The following is a 20,875-nucleotide window of genomic DNA, read 5'->3' as shown; positions in this document are numbered from 1 at the left end:
GGGGATATGGCCCCCCTTCCCCACCGTCCGCACAGCTCTCCCTCTTCTCTGCGCTGCTCCCCTCCGCCGCAAAAAAAAAAAAAAAACCCGCAGCTCAGCCAGGCTGAGGGCGCCCTCGGGGACCAGGCGCCCCGGGGCACTTGTCCTACCCCGACCCCCCCCTAGCTCCGCGCCTGGGTGGCCCTGCTGTCCTGACTGAGGAGGAATGGAGTTGCTCAGGGTGAGCAGTTTATAAGTCACAGATTCACAGCCAGCGTGCAATTGTGTAGAGCTGCAGCATGTCATGTGAGAACATTAAGTGAAGCAGAGTAAATTGTTGGGTGCTGTGCGATCACTCCAAATCTGGGGGTGGGGGCACATTCGTCACAAGATTGCCTCAGGCAGCAAAAAAAGAAAAAAAAAAAAAGAAAAAAAAGTCTAGAACCAGCCTTGCCTGCGCTGTACCTTAGCGGACAGTAAGGCTCTGTTCAATTCTAAATCGCCGACGGCAGCGATTTGATTTTGTTTGCGGTTTTATTTTTCCCCCTCCCAGCGCTCCAAATTGTGCAAAGCACTTTAGCCGAGCGACTTTACTTCCTGACGTCAGGAAGTGAACCTTGGCCTTAAAAAAAAATACAATTTATTCTTAAAACCGCAATCACAGCATAAAGCGATTGTGAGCGTTTAGTGCCCTTCCTATTAGAGCAGAATTGCCCCAAAAATGGTACAGGGACCGCTTTGCGAATGAGCAAATATGAATCTTCTCAGAGATTCATTGCACAAGCGTGGGCGATTTTGAAAATTGTCTGCACATGAAAAGCGCAAAAAACGCCCTTAGTGCTAACAAGCCCTAAAAGCGTGTTTCCATCAAACTACATTGGACATGGCATGCGGACATGGCATGCAGTACAGGTGGCAGTGAAGCATGGCACCTGGACAATTGACACTTGTCTGCGCTGAACATTAGCGGGCAATAAACATGCGTTTCCATTACATTATGGTTGACACGGCATGCTGTACAGCACAGGCTTGCCACTTGCCTGGGCTGTATGTTAGGCAACAAAAGTGGTTCCATGGAATTATACTGCGAGTGCTACAGCACAACAGGGCATGCGCTGTTCCTATTTGGTGACATACACACCGCAGTCCTACCAAATGCATGGCTGAACCCCAATGGTTACTATGGAGATGGTAGAATACACAAGGTTTGTGTACGTCAGACAGGAAGTGACATAAGCTGAGAAGTTGAAATCCGTTTTGAAAACTAACACTCCCACATAGCAATGACTCCTGCTGAATACTCCCACTATTGAGAACATGTTTGAGGGCAGGCCTGTGGAACACTATCAGCCACATTATCGGCATAGTTGGTTGAACGGGCATACAAAATGTTTAGATTCATATTTTCTATTTTTCTGTTTTGTTTATGAAGCAAGATACTCGTTACCTTTGTCATTTAAAAACCAATAGCGAGAGGGATATGGAAGCTGCCATATTTATTTTCATTTAAACAAATGCCTGGCATCCTATCATTCATATCAGTATCTGAACACACCTGAAACAAGCATGCGGCTAATCATGTCAGATTTCGATCAGAAACATCTGATCTGCATGCTTGTTCAGGGTCTATGGCTAAAAGAGAGGAAGAGGGAAAAGATCAAAAGGGCAGCCAGGCAATGTGCATTGTTCAAAAGGAACTATGGCAGCCTCCATATCCATCACTTCAGGGTACCTTTTAAAAAAAAAAGGTGGCATAGTGGATAAGCCTTTTGCCTTGCAGCGTTTGGTCCCAGGGTCAAAGATTTTTCTGAGGGACAGTTAGTGACATGACTACATACTATATTATGGAGCTGAGGAAGACGTCAATGCTATAAACACCAAATAGGAAGTAATCCACAGAAAAAAAAAAAAATAAAAAAAAAAAAATAAAAAAAATGTACCACTAAACTATAACATAATATATTTTAGGTACATATGTTGCCTTGAAATTGGTTAAGAAAACTCAAACCAGTCTGGAGGCTTTCCTTGATGAACTGTGTGTCCATGTTCCTCAGTGGTCATGATGGAATCAGTTCCACTCATCCTGGCTACATGGACTCCCCGGACCATTTTATGTTTACCCAGGAATGGGCACCTGCTGGATCTCTGCACTCCCATCATCCAGCCTGGGGTAAGCAAAAACACTTCCTAAAGTAGCTGACTTCTGGGTTACCATTGTACTGTTTGGGTTTCCCTTACAAATTATGGTGGCCAGTTTTTTTCCTTCCCTTAATCAGTGTTCAGAATATGGGCTGCCAAATCTACACCAAGATACTGTAAAAGATTAACCTTTATGAACTTCAAATATCCACAAATACTTGTCAAAAACATTAAGTATCAAGTCTCTTATCTGCCTGGTTGATGAGTTATCAGTGACTAATTGCCCAAAGAGTTCTTGTGTATTGAACAATGTTAAAGAAAACATAAAAATGTCAAAGTTACATAAATAACTCAATATGACAAATGAAAGGAGTTTGTTCTACTTCTGTTAGGAAATTTTACAACATAAGGTCTGACTGGATGTAATGTCAGGGTTGTTAATCCATACTGTCAGATTTTCCCAGTTCTGACTAGTGTTGGCTACTAGAGGTGTAGCGCACGGTTCGCCGGCGAACGGTTCCATGCGCACATTGGGGGTTCGCGTTCGCCTGCGCCAGGTGAACTTTTCCGGAAGTTCGATTCGCCCCATAATGCACTATGAGGGTCAACTTTGACCCTCTGCATCACAGTCAGCAGGCACATTGTAGCCAGCCATTCAGGCTACAGTAAGCCCTGGAGCCCCACCCCCCCTTATATAAGGCAGCCTCCGGCGGCCATTACAGTCACTCGTGTGCCTGCTAGAGAGAGGAAAGGGACAGCTGCTGCAGACTTTCTTCTAGGGACAGATTAGTTAGGTTCTAGGCTGCTTTGCTTGTTCCTGACTGATTATTATTGCTTTTAAAGCACCCAGCAACAGCTCTTTTCAGAGCTCAACCTGTACATTTTTTTTTTCCTGTGTGTCAAACTGACACTTTTGTTGCATGCACAGCCTTGCTAATTGATAGTGTGTGTGCCACTGCCAGCAGCCCAGCACATTCAGTGACTACCTGTGTGTGGGACAGGGAGCTGTACATTGTACTACCCAGTACTGCATATACCCCAGTACCTGTTGTGTTTACTTAACCCACCTCATCACTGCATATACCTAGCTTTGTGTTGAGTGAACCCAGCTCACTGCATCTAAGTCTAACTACCTGTTGTGTTGAGTGAGAACCCACCTCACTGCATATAGCTAGCATACCCCCGAGATGGACAAAATGGACAAACCAGGTAGAGGAAGAGGTAGAGGCAGACCCAGAGGAAGGCCACCAGGCACCGGCAGGTCTGTGGCTGTGCGAGGTGGTGTTGCTGTGATTTCATGCGGACCTGCCCCAAAATACAGTGCTCAGAAGAAGGCACGTGCCATCACTTCCCAAAATCGTGAGGAGGTGATTGAGTATTTAACACAGAACACCTCATCTCCCGCAGCCACCAGCGCTACAACAAGCACCACATCCGCTGCATTTGACACTTCGCAGGAGTTATTTGGTGGTGGTGGAGAAATCACTGATTCCCAGCCACTACTGCAACAACAACAAGAAGGCGCAGGTACACCACCTCATACGTCTGAGTTAGGTGGCGATAGTATGGACGTAACGTGTGCGGATGGGGATGATGGTGGACCACCTGAAGTTGGTGCACTTGAGGTGTCTGAGGAAAGCGCAGCTGGACAGGAGGATTATGACGACGATTATATGGATACCACATATGTTCCCGGTAGAGGAGATGACCAGGGGGACAGTTCAGAGGAGGAGGAGTCAGAGAGGAGTAGGAGGAGACGACTCCATGATAGAAGCAGAGGGAGCTCGTCCTCAGAAACAGCTGGGGGCAGTGTCCGGCGCCATGTATCGCGAGCTATGGCCAGGGAGCACACATGCCCTTCAACGTCAGCTGCTGATGCCACCGTAGCGCCATCACCCCAGGGGGGGGTTAGCGGTTTGGAAATTTTTTCACGTGTGTCTCAGATCGGAGCAAAGCCATCTGTTGTCTCTGCCAGCAAAAATTGAGCCGTGGAAAGGCCAACTGTCACGTAGGGACAAGTGCCTTACGAAGGCACCTGGAGAGAAGGCAAGAACACCTGAGGAAAGGCAGCACCCCTCAAAAGACAAGCCACGGAGAATAACCACGGCAGCAGTCACAGGGGGCTTCTGCTGCTCCACGTTCCCATGGTTACATAGTTACATAGTTATTTTGGCTGAAAAAAGACATACGTCCATCGAGTTCAACCAGTACAAAGTACAACTCCAGCCCGTCCCCCACATACCCCTGTTGATCCAGAGGAAGGCGAAAAAAACCCCACCAGGCATGGTCCAATTAGCCCCAAATGGTAAAAATCCCTTCCTGACTCCAGATGGCAATCAGATAAAATCCCTGGATCAACATCATTAGGCATAACCTAGTAATTGTAGCCGTGGATGTCTTTCAACGCAAGGAAAGCATCTAAGCCCCCTTTAAATGCAGGTATAGGAGTTTGCCATAACGACTTCCTGTGGCAATGCATTCCACATCTTAACCACTCTTACTGTAAAGAACCCTTTCCTAAATAAATGGCTAAAACGTTTTTCCTCCATGCGCAGCTCATGTCCTCTAGTCCTTTGAGAAGGCCTAGGGACAAAAAGCTCATCCGCCAAGCTATTATATTGCCCTCTAATGTATTTATACATGTTAATTAGATCTCCTCTAAGGCGTCTTTTCTCTAGACTAAATAAACCCAGTTTATCTAACCTTTCTTGGTAAGCGAGACCTTCCATCCCACGTATCAATTTTGTAGCTCGTCTCTGCACCTGCTCTAAAACTGCAATATCTTTTTTGTAATGTGGTGCCCAGAACTGAATTCCATATTCCAGATGTGGCCTTACTAGAGAGTTAAACAGGGGCAATATTATGCTAGCATCGAGTTTTTATTTCCTTTTTAATGCATCCCAAAATTTTGTTCGCTTTAGCTGCAGCGGCTTGGCATTGAGTACGATTATTTAACTTGTTGTCGATGAGTACTCCTAAGTCCTTCTCCAAGTTTGATGTTCCCAACTGTATCCCATTTATTTTGTATGGTGCTAGACCATTGGTACGACCAAAATGCATGACTTTACATTTGTCAACATTGAATTTCATCTGCCATGTATGTGCCCATATAGCCATCCTATCCAGATCCTGTTGCAATATGACACTATCTTCCTGAGAGTTGATGATTCTGCACAATTTTGTATCTGCAAAAATAGCAACATTGCTCACTACTGCATCTACTAGGTCATTAATAAATAAATTGAAGAGTACTGGACCCAGTGCAGACCCCTGTGGGACCCCACTGCTAACAGTCTCCCATTTTGAGTACGATCCATTGACCACAACTCTTTGTTTTCTGTCCATTAGCCAGTTCCCTATCCATGCACACAAACCCTTCCCCAGTCCTTGCATCCTCAACTTTTGCACCAGACTTCTGTGGGGAACAGTGTCGAAGGCCTTTGCAAAGTCCAAGTATATCACATCTACAGCATTCCCAATATCCATATTAGCATTCACTACCTCATAAAAGCTGAGCATGTTAGTCAAACAGGACCTGTCTTTAGTAAACCCATGTTGATGCTGAGAAATAAGATTATTTTCTACTATGAAGTCATGTATAGTATCTCTTAGTAACCCCTCAAATAGTTTGCATACAACTGATGTTAAGCTTACAGGTCTATAATTTCCTGGATCAGATTTTTTGCCCTTCTTAAATAATGGGAAACGTGGGCTGTACGCCAATCCACTGGGACTCTGCTAGTTGCAAGAGAGTCACAAGAGAGTCACAAAATATAAGATAAAGGGGCTTAGCTATAACTGAACTTAATTCTCTTAGGACCCGAGGATGCATGCCATCCGGGCCAGGTGCCTTGTCTATTTTTAATTTTAGTCTTGCCTTTACTTCTTCCTGCGTTAAGTATTTAATATTACAGTTAGAAGATTGAGACTCTTCTGCCTCTGTAATTTGCAACAGTGCTGTTTCCTTTGTGAAGACAGAAGCAAAGAAAGCATTTAATAACTCTGCCTTACCTTGGTCGTCCACCATTGAGTTCCCACCCTCATCCTTTAGGATTCCTATACAGTCAACCTTTTTTTAGAGTTGATGTACTTGTAAAACTTTTTTGGGTTAGATTTGATATCCCTAGCGATTTGATTTTCAGCTTCGATCTTTGCCAGCCTAATTTCTTTTTACAATTTGTATTGCACTCCTTATAATTGCTTAGTGCAGCCTCAGTCCCCTCCTGTTTTAGGACCTTATAGGCATTCTTTTCCCCTCTTCATTTTATCCCTAACCTTTCTATTCATCCATAGAGGCCTTTTTTTATTCCTAGACATTGTTTCCATATGGGATATACATACTACAATATTGATTGAGAATACGTTTAAAAGCTTGCCATTTCCCTTCAGTGTCGTCCCCTTGTAGTACATTATCCCAGTTCACCAAACTTAGTGCCTGCCTAATTTGATTGAACTTTGCTTTTCTAAAATTCATAGTTTTAGTGGTCCCGCTGCCCCGTGGCCTATCAGTCACCAGATCAAACGTTATCATGTTGTGATCACTATTTCCCAAATGTTCTTGAACCTGCACATTTGATACATTATCTGGTCTATTAGAAATGATCAGATCCATCCATGGTATTGTTCGTGGCTGGGGGGAGGAAGAATAGATACACTTTTAAACAATTTAAAAATACCACCATCTAAACTTTCAAACAATTTAAAGGAATGGTCACTTTTCAGACCCAACTGACCCTCAGGATGACCTAGAAATAATACTCTGTGATTTCTTTACCAGTACTGGCTTTGAATCTGGTCAGCCACAATAAGAGACACAGACAGTTTGTGGTTGACAAAGCAGATTGATTGTCTTGCCTTTGAACATTATATTTATACACAAATTTGTATAGGCTGGGCAAGACAGAAATTCCAGCACATTTACATGATATTTACATGATAGGAATTTCCCAGCATAACATATGACATATCTATGCAGGTGTTAGTTAGTGACATTCAAAGTTTCCTGTATACTTGAAGAGATAGGCAAAGATAGAACAGAAAAGGAGAAGTAGGAATGCAGTGTTGCATGACAGGTACAGTCTTCAATCTATAGCTTAGACTAGAAGCATAATGCATTATACATGGATTCTAAGATGGCTGCAGAAGGGACAAGATGGCTGACAGTGTATATACTTATGCTTAAAATTCCTTACAGTACACAGCAAGTAGAAAATGTAATTTAACCAGTTCACCCCCAAGGGTTTACTCTAACGGACCAGAGCAATTTTCACTTGTCAGTGCTTCTCCCTTTTATTCCCTAATAACTTTATTACTACTTATCACAAGAAAATGATCTATACCTCGTTTTTTTCACCACCAATTAGGCTTTCTGTGGGTAGTACATTTTGCTAAGAATTTTTTTTTATTCTAAATGCATTTTAATGAGAAAAAAACAAAAAAATAGAAAAAAATCATTTCTCAGTTTTCAGCCATTATAGTTTTAAAATTAAACATTCTCCTGTGGATAAAACACATTGTATTTGCCCAGTTGTCCCGATTATTAAACCATTTAAATTATGTCCCTATCACAATGTATGGCGACAGTATATTATTTTGAAATATAGGTGTTATTTTTCTGTTCTGTTTTTTTTTTTGTTCTGGCCATAATTACAAGCCCCAATGTAATAAATTAAAATTAATTTCCACCATAAAATATAGATTAAAAAAAGCTGAGTCCCTAAGGCAAGTATTTATTTATTTATTTTAAGCTGATTTTTTTTTTTTTTTACAAGTGTTTTCTTTTGGAGGGGGAGTGTTGGAAGTGGAATTTTATTACTCATGTGTATGTACTTGTAAATGTATGTATTTTGTACGTGTCATATACTTTTTGGCCACAAGATGGCGCTAGTGAACACTTGTTATAGTAAGTGTTCAATTTTTTTATTTTTTTTTACACTTTGTTACATTTCCTGTTTTTGTGAATGGACGTAGCCGCTGTTCGCAGTCACGTCCATTCACTCCAGGCACTGCGATTGGGTAGAGGACCGTTTGGTCCTCTTCCCCAATCCCTCAGCACGGGATCCTGACAGAAACGGCGGCCGCAGCGGCGCGCACACGGCGGTAGCAGCGGCGGGAACGCGCGACTTATTAATACGTCATGTTGCCGTTAATAGGGTAAAGCATGACGTATTAATGCGTTAGGATGCCACTAAATGGTTAAAAACAAAACGTAAGCTTTTTAACAATGCCATGGAAAGTTGATAAGGCAGTCACACATTACCTGACATCACCGAGTGAGGAAGAGCAATCTCACCATGTTGCGCAGTAGTCCAGCATGGCCGTCAATACACAAACAGCTGTTTGCGGTGCGTTACACAGTGAGTTTGGTGTGTCAGTGTGAAGCAGTACTCTAATTACACTCCCTGATTGATGTATACACATGCAAGATGTTTGAAAGCACGTTAGGCCTGCAATTTAGCATTCAATGCGATTTCTGCCATTAAAAAACACTGCTTTGCGTCACATCCAGATTTTTCCCCGGGACTTTTGGCATGTATCCCACTCCGCCATGCCCCCCTCCAGGTGTTAGACCCCTTTAAACATCTTTTACATCACTTTTGTGGCCAGCATATTTTTTTCTATTTTTCAAAGTTCGCCTCCCCATTGAAATCTATTGCGGTTCGCGAACTTTTCCGCGAACTGAACCTTCCGCGAAAGTTTGCGAACCCGGTTCGCGAACCGAAAATCAGAGGTTCGCGACATCTCTATTGGCTACATTTCAGTTAGTATCCTTGTGCAGAACTACAACTATGATTTAGCAACTATGGATTCATTTGCATTTGTGGACAATACTGTATATAATGGTTGAACTCGTATAATGTTGTACTGGTTGAACTCGATGGACGTATGTCTTTTTTCAACCAAAGTAACTATGTAACTATGAATACACTCAGGCAGGGAACACACTACATGCGTTTTTGCGCGTTTTGCCGCGAACGGCAAAACGCGCACGATTTTAGAGGCTATTGAAAATAATAGCCTAGCTCGGGAAACGCTGCGCCGCATGCGTTTGTGCGCGTTTGCGTTCGCGTTTGCGTTTTTTTCCGCGTTTTGTAGCCGCACAGTTTTCTGCTTTTTTCCGCACATTGCATGACACTACATGCCATGCAAACGCAGAAACGCACGCGGAAAAACGCACGCGTTAGACGCGACCGCAAAACACGACGGAAACCTGGGAAACGCAGGGGAAAACGGCCCTGCAAGTGTGTTCCCTGCCTCAATGTTTCAGACAATTTTATTCCAGGTTGGCATCCTGGAGATCATGGTAAAGTGTTGTGCTCATCAGATCAGCTTGGGTTAAACGCACAATAAAGGGCTGGTGCACAGAGACCTAAAGCCCGATAACATCCTCCTTATGGACAAGCTGTGCTACCATGTAAAGCTGAGTGACTTTGGGTCAACCCAGCTGGCTGGGACACCAGTCCCACCTTTTCATGTCCCCCAAAATCTGTGAACTACAACCTGATGAGCGAATAGTCCTTGGTTCTTTTGTGGACGTGTGAGCCTTTGGCAATCTTTTATACAAATATTATCCAGACTGGTTGTGTTCCGTGGGAAAGATATCTGGTTGGCAACCTGTATTTTGAAGACTAATGTAGCAAAGCTCATGCAGGGATAATTCCACCACCTGAAAGCTGGCAGATATTCAGCAGACCAGCTCTGGAAATGTTTGACCTGCTCCTCAGAAAGGCCCTCACCAGAGGACCGGTGGGAGTAATTACCACCTTTGTGGACTTTGCCTGGGCTGCCAAAAATGTCCCCCAAGGAGATAATTGGAGTTGTTAAGGTAGGAAAAAGGAAGAGGTTGTGGCTGGCCTGGTGCACTATGCTGGGCAAGTGGTGGTAGTATTAGGAGAACATGGAGTATATTGTGGAGAATGCTGGAGACAGATTGCGTCATTAGGAGCCAATCTGATTCTGACTCCACAATCACAGTGCTGCTTCTAACAGAATGTCACTGTGGATATGGACTCATGGGGCTGCAGCAGTCACTTTTCGTTGTGGCTATATTTTAGGTGCACGCCATCAGCAAAACAATGTTTAGTTAATGCCATACTGAAGCTAAGAATAGACAACCATAATTCACTTTTTACATAGACATCACAATCTTTTAGAATTGTATAGCTTTCTGTAGCCACTTGAAAATGTCTTAATATCCATTTTCTTGAGTATAAGGTAAATTTTCACACCAGGGATACAGGAAAAACAAAAACAAAAAACAGCTGGAATAATTTCCATTCTTTCCTCAGTCTTGAATTGGAAATTAGCTGGTCTGAAATCAAATCTTATATTCTATTTTGGCCCATTTTACCTCACATTTATATTGACCAGTTTTCTGACATTTCTTTATGACAATTTGTAGCATTCTTTAATCCTAGAAAGCTATTAAAATGCATTGATCTTATGTAACTCGCCCCCCCCCCCCCCAAAAAGTGTTTAGATCTGGATAAGTGCTGGGATATCTTTCGGGCTTTATAATAAATATTGTTGTGCTTCTCATGCTTCAGATCTAAGAACTGAAAATGGCCACCAGTTTCAATGTAGAAAAAAAAAAAAAACAAAAAACAAAAAAAAAACTTCTGATCGTTCTGACATTCAGTTCCTTAGGAAAGGATATTATGGCGAAGTTGCCTTGGCTCTGGATGGATAAAGCAACAGGTAAAGACCTATTCTTTAATACTTCAGTTTTGTAACTTCCAAACCTAATCTATAAAATGTAAAAAAAAAAAAAAATAATAATGTAAAGTGTCATTGCTGATCAATCTCCCATTTTATTATATACTATTTTATTCCCTTTTGTCACACCAATAGGCTATAATTCTTGTTCAATGCAACTCAGGCAAACATGGATGATTAGCTGCACAATCCATGTGGATCACTACATGGCCATGTTTGGTAAGAGTAGAAGACTACAGCAGAGACAACAATGGTCACACCCTTGTTTTTTAGAAGTATTTGAAACAAATTCAAGATTTTTATTAAGTAAGATAGTGTTTAATTATCTTTATACTATTTGTTAAAGTGGATCTAAGGTGAACCTTTAGGCTGGTTTCACACCAGGACGTTGCGTTTTAGGGGACGTTATGGTCACATAACGTGCCCCTAACACAACGCCTGGTGCTCCCTGCTTTGGACGTCAGAGTGAGCCGCGTTGTGCAGCTCACTCTGGCGTCCGTGATGCGTACTCTTGTGCGCATGCGGCATCACGTGGTCCCGCCGGCCAATCGCCGCATAGAGCGGCCGCTCCAGGAAGTAAACACTGCACGTCACTGAGTGCAGTGAATATTAATTAGCCATGTGCCTGGCCGCTCTCCGCTCCTCCCCAACGTTACTGAGCATGTGCAAGCAGTCTAACGCGGCTCTGCCGCTTAACCACCTTAGCGGTATGGACGAGCTCAGCTCGTCCATTACCGCCAGAGGGTGCCGCTCAGGCCCTGCTGGGCCGATTTACATGAAATAAAGAGCAGCACACGCAGCCGGCACTTTGCCAGCCGCGTGTGCTGCCCGATCGCCGCCGCTCTGCGGCGATCCGCCGCGAGCAGCGGCGAAAGAGGGTCCCCCCAGCCGCCTGAGCCCTGCGCAGCCGGAACAAATAGTTCCGGCCAGCGCTAAGGGCTGGATCGGAGGCGGCAGACGTCAGGACGTCGGCTGACGTCCATGACGTCACTCCGCTCGTCGCTATGGCGACGATCTAAGCAAAACAAGGAAGGCCGCTCATTGCGGCCTTCCTTGTTTATTCTGGGCGCCGGAGGCGATCAGAAGAACGCCTCCGGAGCGCCATCTAGTGGGCTTTCATGCAGCCAACTTTCAGTTGGCTGCATGAAATATTTTTTTTTTTATTTAAAAAAAACCCTCATGCAGCTGCCCTGGCGATCTTAATAGAACGCCAGGGTGGTTAAAAAGTACTACGTGCAGTATGTTGTCTGGTGGCGCAGCGTTACTATGTAACGCAACGTGGGCACTGTGAACAGCCCATTGATTTTTCATTGCTGTGAGGTGCGTTACAGGCTGCTCTAACGTGCGCCTGTAACGTCCCACTGTGAAACCAACCTTACTCATTGCATAATTGTGCTCCTTTCCTATTGTTTATAGGGCATTCCTCAAGCCAAACTTGTTTGTTTTAATACTCTAATTCCCTATAAACTAAACAAGCCACGCCCACAGGTTTTCAGAGAGCCAAGGCACTTTCAGACAGTAGCAAGGGCTCTTGGGAGCTCAGTCTGGGCAGGAGGAGGTGGAGGTATTACTAGCCAGAGATTTCAGAGGCAGAGGGGAGGAGGAGGGGGGGGATTAGTTTTTTGTTCAAGATGCAGATAAGCTTGCCTCTGTGTAATGTTTACAAACATGGCTGCTGTCATTGTATCACAGGAAGAAATCATTCTATTAAAGCTGCAGATAGATTTGCTGTGTAAACTAGCCAAACTTTACATAAGATATATAGACAAGTTACGTGTTGTAGTTTTTCATCTCTGATCCGCTTTAATGGACAACTGAAGTAAGAGCGATATGAAGTTGTTGTATTTTTCTTTAAACAATATTGGTTGCCTGGCATCCTGTTGATGATCATTCTAATATCAGTAGTATCTGAATCACACCTGAAACAAGCATGCAGCTAATCTTGCCAGATTGTCCGAAACCTGATCTATATGCATTGTTCAAAAGGAAATATGGCAGCCTCCATATTCCTCTTACTTCAGGCATCCTTTAAGAAGGTGGCACAGTGAATATTGGTTGTCACCTTTAAGCTCTGGGTCCAGGCTACAATAGATTGCACTGAGGGACAGTTAGTGACATAGTACGTAAAATAGCTGCAGAAGATGTCAGTACTATATAAATACTATTATTAATAAAGTAATGTCTATTTTTATGTTAGGATTAGAAGCAATCCAATTTAAAAATCGTGCTTTATAGAATTTACCATTACTCAGTATGACTCCTAATTAGAACTTATTACAGGTACACATTGCCTTGAAATTTGTTAAGAAAACTGAAACCAGTCGGGAGGCTTTTCTTGATGAACTTGGTGTCCATGTTCCTCAGTGGTCATGATGGAATCATTTCTACTCATCCTGGCTACATGGACTCCCTGGACCATTGTGTGTTTACCCGGGAATGGGCACCTGCTGGATCTCTGGACTCCATCATTCAGCCTGGGGTAAGCAAAGCAGACTTCTTATAGCTGACATACCAAATGGTTCTGGTTCACCTTGAGCCGTTTGGTTTTTCCTAATTATACAATTGCCATTTTTTCTCCTTTTCAGTTACTCGGTGGTTAGAACATTGGTGTTGCCAAATCTACACCAAGATACTGAAAAGGAATAAAGTGAACATGATGTGGGCATAAGGGCTGGTGCACACCAGAAGAGCTTTTCTGAGCACTTTGTGATTTTAAAAGCTCCTAATGTTATCCTATGTGTGTGTGCACACTGGAGTGATGAGATTTTGTAAAAATCCCCCATAGCATTGCATTAGCAAGCTCTTAAAATCTAGCGCTTAAAAAGCTCTTGCAGTGTGAATCGGCCCTCATATGGAGGCTGTTATGTTTCCTTTCAAGCTATACCAGTTGCTCGGCTGTCCTGCTGATCTTCTGCCTCTAATACTTTCAGCTAAAGACCCTGATTAGATCTGACAAGATTAGCTGTATGCTTTTTCTAGTGTGATTCAGACACTAATGCAGACAAATAGTTCAGCAGGGCTGCCAGGCAACTTGTATTTAAACACAAATATGGCAGCCTCCATATCAGTCACATCAGGTTCACTTTAACCTTTATGTACTTCAAATATCCACAAATATATTTCATAAACCTTTAGTAACACTACATGTTGCTTATCTACCTGGTTCATGTGTTATTGACTATTCTATTGCCTAAAGAGTTTACATATTAAATAAGCTAAGAGAACAAATGTAGATACCCTTTGGCAAAGAAAGAAGTTTGTTATACTTCTACTTGGAAATTTTCCAATATAAGGTCTGTGACTGGATGTAATGCCAGGATTGTTAATCCATACTGCCAGCTTTTCCCAGTTATGACTAGTGTTAGCTACATTACAGTTACTATCCTTGTTCAGAACTGACCATGGATTTAGCAACTATGGCTTTGGTTAGATTTGTGGACAGTACAATGTGTATAAAAGTTTATGCTTTTCAAAAAAAAAAAAAACAACAATTTGCTTCGTTTTATTTTCCAGGTCGGTATCCCAGAGATCGTGGTAAAGCGCTGCACTCATCAGATCAGTGAGGCCTTGGAGTACATACATAGCAAAGGGCTGGTGCACAGAGACCTAAAGCCTGATAACATTCTCCTTATGGACAATCTGTGCTACCATGTAAAGCTGAGTGACTTGGGCTAACCCAGCTCACCCATGTTCCCGGTCAATATTTTCATGTCTCCAGAAATCTGAACTGCAACCTGATGCGAGTAGTCATTGGTTCTTTTGGGGCTATGCAGGCCTTTGGCATTATGTTATCCTGACTGGTTGTGTTCCCTGGGCAAGGCCTCAGGTTAGCAACCCATATTTTGAAAAAAACTTAACGTGGCAAGCTCATGCAGGGATGATTCCACCTGAAAGCTGGCAGAGATTCAGCAGACCAGATCTGGAAATGTTTGATGTGCTCCTCAGAAGAGGACCAGTGGGAGTGGTTACCCCTTTCTTCGACTTTGCCTGGACTGTAGGAAAAAAAAAAAAAAAGTCACCCAAGAGGACATTGCACTTGCGGAAACAATAGGTTGTGGTTGGCAACGTGCATTATGATGGACAAGTGATAGACACCAGTCCTACCTATGTACCCAGTCAATCTTCTCATGTCCCCAGAGCTCTTAATTTCAACCTGATGAGCGAATAGTCCTTGGTTCTTTTGTGGACGTCTGGGCCTTTGGCGTTTTTATACATTATCCTGATGGGTTATGATTTTCAAGGGAAAGGCCTCTGGTTGGTGACCCATGTTTTTTTTAGACTATGTGGCAAGCTCATGCAGGGATGATTTCACCACCTGAAATCTAGCAAAGACTCAGCGGACCAGCTCTGGAAATATTTGACATGCTCCTCAGAAACTACCTCAGAGGACCAGTGGGATTGGTTACCTCTTTCTTGGACTTTGCCTGGATTGCTGAAAATGTCCCCCTAGGTGGAGAAGGAAGAGGATGTGGCTGGCATGGTGCACTATGCTGGGCTAGTGGTTGTATTAGGAGGAGAACCAGAATATATTGTGGAGAATGCTGGAGACAGGGTGCATCATTGTGAGCCAATCTGATCCTGACTTCACAAACAGTTCTGCTTTTAATGGACAATGCCACTGTGGGAGGCTGCAGCAGTCACATAGCCAAAACATTTACTAATTTATTAAATTATGTTTACTTTATTTTGTTGACTTACACTTTTCTAGTCTTTTACATTAGTCAATATCCCACCCTGTATTGATCATGTTGTATACAGTATACCTCAAACCAAGGTCAGGTGTGTGCAGATTGGTGATGGCAGGAATGAGCGAAATGGTCCCCGGCAGTTCTGCAAGCATTTCTCAAATTTATATTTTTCAAAACTGGTGTATTGAATTCAAACATCTTCAAAGATGTCCATATCTTTCCAGTGGGAATTAGTAACAGGCGAGCTTCCTGCAGTGCAGTTCCCTGAATGGCAGATGCAATTGCAAGTGTTCACCTGTTGAACCACCACACAAAAAATGTACCCATCACAGCTCAGCCTCCTGATCCTTGTAAGCACCACCTCACCCATTCCCTTGTCGATCACTCCCCTTGTAAGGGAAATAGGCTGACGACAATGCAAGTGTAGCAGGGAGCGCTGGATTTGGGGGGGCTTCAGCCATTGTGATTAATTTGGGCTCCACCCACCTACTTATGCACTATAGTGCCCACACCTATTGTGGTTGCCCTGCACCCCACTAGACACTTTCCATGCAGGTGGACACAAGAGCAGCCCTTGGTATTCCTTCCCACCACCGTATGCCCTATACTGCGCACCCTTACTGCGTTGGGCCTGCACCCTCATTACATACACTGACCACGCAGTGTTCAAACGAGCACAGAGTGAGGACGTTAAAAATAGTGTTTTTGTTCCATGTGTTACTATGTACGCTCCTTGTGCTTTTTGGAGTTGCTGCTTGCTGTACCACTGTATGTAAACAGATGTCCTTCATGGCCAGTTTCAACAACTTACACATTCACAATGCTATTATATGAAGACAAAAAACAAAGCAGGTCAAGTAACTCCTATGCAAGCTGCTGATCTTTTCTGAAGGCATCAGATTATGCAGAGCGTTCCTGATGCATCACAAATGGTGTAGCTTTATTACAATGTTTTGTGTGCATAACATTTCTATGAATTTGTCCTCATTGGATGTTTTCCCAGTTCCCACATATCAACAGGGTGAACCAGATGACGCCTCAGAAACACTGAAAGTAAAATTGCAAATGTGTGAAGCAGTACCCCAAACATTTGGAGAAGCTGATGACAAGCATTACACCAGAGGAAGGGGAAACAGGAGGGCAACAGCAGCTGAGCCAGTAGAGTCCCCTTACTGGCCCTGGCATCCACTTTAATGACCCAAAAAGTAGATGTGGTCTTTCACAAGACATGGCAACCTGATGCAACAAATGACTTCAGAACAGCTAACTTTTGAAATGCTTGTACAAGAGAACATGTACAGAGGACTGCAGGGTGTGTGTCAGTGCACCTGCAAATGAGGTCATGACAGCAAACTGTTTGTGGTGCAATAGACTCAAACTATCAGTTCTATCAATTCACAGGATTGTATGCCCCCTTCACAGGCCTCCGGTTATTCGCACCCTCAGTTACAGTACTTCAAAGTTCATGTTCTAAAAAGCCAAGTTATTGTATTGTCTGTTTTGAAGGGTTTATTTGTTTTGTACACCGTCACTGTACACAGTGGCATAGCTAAGGAGCTGTGGGCCCTGATGCAAGTTTAATGCCCCCCCCCCCCCCAAGCACGCTACACATAATTGATACAACGCACCAAAACCTGCCAATGGCAACTACAGTGTCAGAGGTGCAAGAAGGGGATGGGGAGCAGTTTGTTATTACCACTATTTAAAGCATCTATAGAAGTGATTATTATGAGCACATGACCAACAGAGCTAATACTGTAGTTGAGGGAGGGCCTTTCAGGCCCCTCTGGCCCAAGGGCCCCGATGCGGTCGCAACCTCTGCAACCCCTATTGCTATGCCCCCACACACAAACACCCATTGTACAGAGTTCTACAAACTATTGTATAATGCTGCACCTTGAAAAGAAAGTGATGCCGTCACGGTGCTCGCTACAGCACAGGCAGTGGCAGAGTTAAACATGGCCCACAGCCAGTTGCCACTTGCCTGCTCTGTACCTTAGCAGGCAGCAAAAGTGTGTTTCCATCAATTTATATTGGGCATAGCATGCGGTACAGCAGGCACAGTGGCAGAGTGAAGCATAGCCCCACACAGTTGCCACTTGTCTGCGCTCAGGGCCGGTTCGCTCATGAAGTAGGGTGAAACATTTGCATTAGGTACAGAGATTACAGGGGCAGCATGTTTGTTCTGTGTATACAGTAAGCATGCAGTCAAGACTTGGAGGAGGATAAGCGAGAGCAAGGTGAAGAGGTCTTCATTGGGGAAAAGTAGCTTGTTGTGCTGTGTGAGGAGTCTGACAGTGAGTGAGGATGGGGAGGCAGGAGAGCACCAGCGTTTCATTTGACTTGCACAGCATAAGGAAGGAGGTTGCACTGCTGTCCTGACTGAGGAATGGAGTGGCTCAGGTTGAGCAGTTTGTAAGTCAGATTCACAGCCAGCCAGTGTGCAATTGTGTAGAGCTGCAGCATGTCATGTGAGAACATTAAAGCAGTATCGTCACCATAAAAATCAAATTTCAACAGCAACTGGTCTGAGTGTATTAACCACCCTGGCGTTCTGATTAAATCGCCAGGGTGGCTGCGGGAGGGTTTTTTTTAAATTAAAAAAAAACTATTTCATGCAGCCAACTGAAAGTTGGCTGCATGAAAGCCCACTAGAGGGCGCTCCGGAGGCGATCTTCCGATCGCCTCCGGCGGCAAGGAATAACACGGAAGGCCGCAATGAGCGGCCCTCCGTGTTTCGCTTCCCTCGTCGCCATGGCGACGAGCGGAGTGACGTCATGGACGTCAGCCGACGTCCTGACATCAGCCGCCTCCGATCCAGCCCTTAGCGCTGGCCGGAACTGTTTGTTCCGGCTACGCTGGGCTCGGGCGGCTGGGGGGACCCTCTTTCGCCGCTGCACGTGGCGGATCGCCGCGCTGCAGCGGCGATCAGGCAGCACACGCGGCTGGCAAAGTGCCGGCTGCGTGTGCTGCTTTTTATTTGGTGGAAATCGGCCCAGCAGGGCCTGAGCGGCAGCCTCTGGCGGTGTTGGACGAGCTGAGCTCGTCCAGACCGCTCAGCAGGTTAAGTGATAAAGATGCTAAGCCTGCATTCAAAAAAACTCAAAACTTTTTCTGCTGTTATGATTTGGAGTCATCACATACTTAAGGAGCACTGACCCTTTAGTAGTCGTGCCAAAGAATTGCATGCTGGGGGTTCTTTTTATCTATAATCTATTCCTCCTCTTCCCTTTATTTCCCTGCCAGCTTCTTATCTGAAACCTAATCCCCTACTCTCTTGTGTTTACAAGCAAGGCTGAGGCGACTCAGCGATTGGAGACCGGAAAAAAAAGTAAAGGGCAGAAATGACATCACGAGTTAGCCTTAACTGTGAGCAAAAGACATGGCCCCCACCAGGAACAGAATTCTCGTAATTTACTATATAACATTTACTGAAATCAAAACGTGGACAGTATAATACATGTGTTAGGTAAGTAGATCAAGTATTTATCTACTTCTATGTTTTTTTTCCCTGGCATAGTATGGCTGATCCTACTGCTTTAAGTGAAGCAGAGTAAATTGTTGGGTGCTGTGCGATCACTCCAAATCTGGGGGGTGGTGCACATCCTCACAAGATTGCCTCAGAGAACAAAAAAAAAAAAAAAAAAGTCTAGAACCGGCCTTGCCTGCGCTGTACCTTAGCGGACAGCAAGTCTCTGTTCAATTCTAAAATAGAAATAGCTGACGGCAGCGATTTGATTTTGTTTGTGCTTTTACTTTTCCCCCTCCCCGCACTCCACAAATTGTGCAAAGCGCTTTTGCCGAGTGACTTCCTTCCTTTCATCAGGAAGTGAACGTTGCCCTGAAAAATACAATGTATTTATTCATAAAACCGCAATCACAGCATAAAGCGATTGTGAGCGTTTAGTGCTTTTCCTATACCTTCCATTAGAGCAAAATTGCCCCAAAAATGGTACAGGGACCGCTTTGCGAATGCGCAAATATGAACCTTCTCAGAGAATCATTGCACAAGCGTGGGCGATTTTGAAAATTGCCTACGCTTGAAAAAAAAGCACAAAAAACGCCCTTAGTGTTAACAAGCCCTAAAAGCATGTGTTTCCATCAAACTACATTGGACATGGCATGCAGTACAGGTGACAGTGAAGCATGGCACCTGGACAGTTGACACTTGTCTGCGCTTAACATTAGCAGGCAACAAACAAGTGCTTCCATTACACTGACTATGGTTGACACGGCATGCTGTACAGCACAGGCTTGCCACTTGCCTGGGCTGTATGTTAGGCAACAAAAGTGGTTCCATGGAATTATACTGCGAGTGCTACAGCACAACAGGGCATGCGCTGTTCCTATTTGGTGACATACACATCAATACAAAAAAGGACCTTCCACTAGTTACAGAGTCGTTTTGACCGCAGTCCTACCAAATGCATGGCTGAACCCCAATGGTTACCATGGTGATGGTAGAATACACAAGGTTTGTGTACGTCAGACAGGAAGTGACATAAGCTGAGAAGTTAAAATTCATTTGAAAACTACCAACACTCCCACATAGCAATGACTCCTGCTGAGTACTCCCACTATTGAGGACATGTTTGAGGGCAGGCCTGTGGAACACTATCAGCCACATTATCGGCGTAGTTGGCCGAACGGGCATACAAAATGTTTAGATCCATATTTTCTATTTTTCTGGTTTTGTTTATGAAGCAAGATACTAGTTACCTGTGTCATATAAAAAACAATAGCGAGAGGGATATGGAAGCTGCCATATTTATTTTCATTAAGGGCTCGTTTCCACTATCGCGAATCCGCATGCGTCCAATGCATGCGGATTCGCTCATGTAATGCAAGCGGATGGGCCTGTTTCCACTAGCGTTGAGGTGCGTTTTTCAGCGGTAAAAAAAACGCACAAAAGAGCCACAGAATTCGCCTGCAAGTGGAATGCATGCGAATCACATGCAATGTATTTAAAAAGGGGGGCCGCATGCGTATTTTATGCGAATTTGCATGTGAAAACGCGTACAAATAAAGGTCCCCCCCCCCCCAAATGTCTGTTTTCCTGCTTCCTGTGTCTTTATTAACAAACGCCTGGCAGGCATGGAGTATACAACAGAGAGCCTGGTAGCATTGGTGCAGGAAAATCCTCTCATTTATGATAAAAGCCTTCCAGGCTATAAGGACAAAGCACTGATTAGGAGGACCTGGCAAAACATAACAGAGGAATTCACTCTGGATTGGGAGCACTTGTCATCTACACAGAGAAAGTTGGAAGGCGAGTGCTGATCTGTGCACTTGTGATATGCTTTGTGTGGATTGTTTGAGAACTTTTAATTTGCATAACGGACCATAATTTGAAT

General features: G+C 44.0%; 1 pseudogene; it reads left to right on the top strand.

Annotated features, from left to right (window-relative positions):
* Positions 1-20,875, top strand: part of LOC137504669 (serine/threonine-protein kinase SBK1-like) — a 47,226-nt pseudogene that overhangs the window by 2,628 nt on the left and 23,723 nt on the right.

The sequence above is a fragment of the Hyperolius riggenbachi genome, chromosome 4 (assembly GCF_040937935.1).
Source record: "Hyperolius riggenbachi isolate aHypRig1 chromosome 4, aHypRig1.pri, whole genome shotgun sequence".
Taxonomy (NCBI): domain Eukaryota; kingdom Metazoa; phylum Chordata; class Amphibia; order Anura; family Hyperoliidae; genus Hyperolius; species Hyperolius riggenbachi.
Note: the sequence above shows the minus strand (reverse complement) of the source record. Positions and strands in the feature narration are given on the sequence as shown.